At 37.9% G+C, this 3,718-nt stretch overlaps 1 pseudogene; it reads right to left on the reverse strand.

Annotated features, from left to right (window-relative positions):
• Positions 1 to 3,310, reverse strand: part of LOC117180280 — a 4,366-nt pseudogene extending 1,056 nt beyond the window's left edge.
• Positions 3,311 to 3,718: the final 408 nt, after the last annotated feature.

Below are 3,718 nucleotides of genomic sequence, written 5' to 3' on the forward strand. Positions count from 1 at the left end.
CAGGATTAGTCACGTGGTTTCGAATTAGGTGGTTTTTCAAATTAGTTGTGTTTCCACCGGATCCACCAGATTTAACGTCGGTAGAGCAAATTTTGCATTTACAACCAGTGGAGTTTTTAATAAAAAAATGCTATACAGGACTTGCTTTTTTAAAATTCGGTGCCACTAGAAAAACAATAAAATATATTTTTATCATTCTATAAAATTTATACAAACATACAGTCTTTTTTCAAAAAAGTTGCAGATTAGGTGATGAAAGGTTATGTGCAACATTCATGAAATTAGTACAGTGATTGAAAAATATACCTACTTTTTACTGAACTTTCTCACTCGTCCGACGCACTCCAACACCTCTAGTTTTACTTCTACCAATAACAGGCAATATAAAAAGTTCTATGAGCGGTAATGAATAATGAAAGTGAAAGTTCATAAGATATTTAATATAATTTTGGAGTAAAACAAGTCCATAACCAAAAAAGTAAAAAAAACTTGATATTTCTTCAAGTTAAACATAATTCTGTACATACCTGATGTTTTCAATATATGTAACACTTCCCTATGTTGCTCGAAAAATTCCAAATTTCAGCGTGAAAATTCAACTTTTCTCTAATTAAACAATCTTTGGTTAAACTTTAGGCGTTATCCATGATTGCAGAAAAGGGCAACGTAATGAGGAACGTGAAAAATACTAGACATTTCAGCCAATGAGAGAGCTTCTATGAATTACTAGGTGAATATAATTGGTCGAATCGTCTAGTGTTTTCCGTTTTCCGCGTTGCACCGCCGCTTTCTGTTGACATAGGAAGGTCTCTTGGTAATACGCGGGAAACATTTCCGATGTATCTCGGTGGAGTTTCTAATGTTTCTATTACGATCAGCGAAGATTCGTAGAGATGTCATGCGAGCGCAGCCAAAATAGATATTACGCAGAAAAGAAATTTCAAAGAATCGAAGCGTCGATTCTTAGTATGAAGGATCGATTCAGTCAAAAGATCGAAGATAAAGAATCGATTCAAAAGATCGATTAATCGGACCCTTTGTATCGATCTCAGCAGAATCGAATCGAGATCGAGTATCCCTAACTGTGAGCAAACGCGGCACCCATCGCGCGCGGAGCTTCTTCATGCCCAAAACTGAATGCACGATATTGCCCACATGTTCCAATGATATGCCTACAGCATTAGTTACCTCTTTCAATTTCACTTTGGGATCATTCAACATCATATCATTGATTTTTTCGACATTTTCTGGTGTAGTGACCTTTTTTGGGCGCCCAGATCGTTCAGCATCAACTGTGCTCGTACAGCCACAACGAAACTCGGTAAACCACTTATGAATCGTTCCAATCGACAGTGCAGAGTCCGAGTAATATTTATCCAGCTTGGCCTTCGTCTCGGATATCGTTTTCTTGCGAAGATAGTACTGTTTAATCAAAACTCGAAACTCAGATTTTTCCATATTGAAAAAAACTCGGAGGTTAGTCGCTTCTCAGTGCTGTAACTTGTAAATGCGTAAACATAAATGGCTGAAGTTTTGACAGACGTCATTTGAAGGATCAAGCTCGACAAAAATGGTTTACATTAGTGAATACTAATGCCATCTCTTAGAATTTTCAGGTACTTATCAGACTGCCTAGTATTACGACAATCCAAAGCGTAGGAAATCGTGGGGTAAGCTCGGCCATGTACCAGCTTCAACGGCCAAACCGAATATTTATGGCAAGAAGTTAATGTTGAGCATCTGGTGGGATCTGCTCGGAGTAATCTATTACGAGCTACTGCAGCTTAATAAAACTATCACTGGAGAACGTTATAAACAGCAACTTTGCAATTGAGCAGAGAAGTGAAGCTGAAACGCCTCTAATATGCCAAAAAATATGACAAAGTGGGTTTTCAGCACGACAGCGCTCGGCCACATATTGCAAAAGTCGTCAAGGATACTTTGGAAGCTTTACAATGGGATATCTTACCCCACCCCCCGTATTCACCAGACACTGTTCCTTCGGACTACTAATTGCTCCGGTCGATGGCTCACGCTCTGGTCAAGCAGCACTTCACTTTTTACGAAGAAGCCAAAAATTGGGTCAATTCATGGATAGCCTCAAAAGATTAAGATTTTTTTCGACGTGGCATCCGAATCCCGCTCAACCTAACGATGGGCGGACGCTCAACGAACCGACGGCGGAGGCCGTACCTCTATCCCCTCCACTTTCTTCTTTGCAATGCGTATCATCGAATGTTTCACTTAACACATAAGTTTGCTCTGCACCGCACACGCTATCAGCGCAGAATAGTGAGGACCCCTCACGCCGTCGTCTTGCCGGACGGTAAAAGTCCCGCGTTCATCGTCTTATTGGACGGCTAGTGTATATGTTTTAAAAATAAATTAATCATTTTTATAAAAAAATGGCGGAAACTTATTTGTATACCCAATACCTTTTTTGTCATATCGTCAGAGCATAGAAGTGGAGGGTGCTAAAATGAACATTTCCTTGTACTGTACCAACATACCTTATCTTTAAATCTAGGACAAGGTTAATTGTTTCAATATATATTTATTTGATTTTAAGGATTTTCGTTAAATCCAACTTTGAATTTTTTTATAGATACGGCAGTGATTTAAGATATATTTTTTTCAAACAATTTTAGAACGAAAGAAAGAAACTTATTAAATATCCGAGGTATTGCCAGATCCTTGGATCAATTAAATGTTGAAAAATAGAACCTTTTGTGGAGGAAATCATTATTTTTACGAAAAATAATAATTTTGCGAATGAGAGAAATGAGCAGGTAGCGGACGTCATTATTTGAACGGTGAGAATCGTCCGCAAATTTATTTTTTACTCAGAATTCTGACATCATAGAAGAATTCTCGAACCCAACAACGTTTTCGAAGGGCCACGTCTTGATGATGGTGATCCTAAATTTTGCGAAATGAGCCGCGAAATGGAGTAAAATGCAGAATAAACTGACTTGTCTTATGTCTGCGCTGCAACTGCATTTGTGGTTAGCCGCCAGGCTAGCTGTCACCTTCGCGCCATGCACGGTATCTGGGTGCCCTTCCTTATCGACCGCGGGTCAAGACTAAAATTTTTAAAGGGGTAAGCCGACATTGACTTTATGATAAGACTATCATCAATCGATTTTTTGGTTTCTTGTAAGAACTATGAGCGTTTGTAAATCACATTAGCCAATTGTGTCGAAGCTCTACCGGTTCGTGCGCACGTACTTCTATCAAGCTCCGCCGGTCCAGTGGTATAGAGCGTAGCTAGCGAATACGCTGCTGACGGTTCAAATCTTTTTGTCAACATTTTTTTCGTATTGTGAACATGTCAAATTATAATTTGTAATGCTTCCCTGGGGATTAAATTATTTTTTACAAAAATATTATTGGGAAACGAACATCATAGATCATTTCTTAGCTGGGCGATGTGCTGTTCACTGCAACGACGAAAGAAGTGAGAATCAGATAAAAATAAGCAGGTTTCAATTGGGAAATAAAAACAAAAAATGTTAATAAACTTTTGAAATGTATTGCTGAACACCTTGATAAATGTATCATTTATTAATAAAAGTCAATATACAACAGTTTTGTAATTCTGGAATAATTATCTATGTGGAAAATGTTTCAATATGCAGAATTGTTGTTAGGCAATTTGATAAGCTTGTAATTTATAAATAAATTTGCAGAGAGCCTAATTTCCAAATTTGATAGTTTT

This window comes from Belonocnema kinseyi, chromosome 1 (genome assembly GCF_010883055.1).
Source record: "Belonocnema kinseyi isolate 2016_QV_RU_SX_M_011 chromosome 1, B_treatae_v1, whole genome shotgun sequence".
Classification (NCBI taxonomy): Eukaryota; Metazoa; Arthropoda; class Insecta; order Hymenoptera; family Cynipidae; genus Belonocnema; species Belonocnema kinseyi.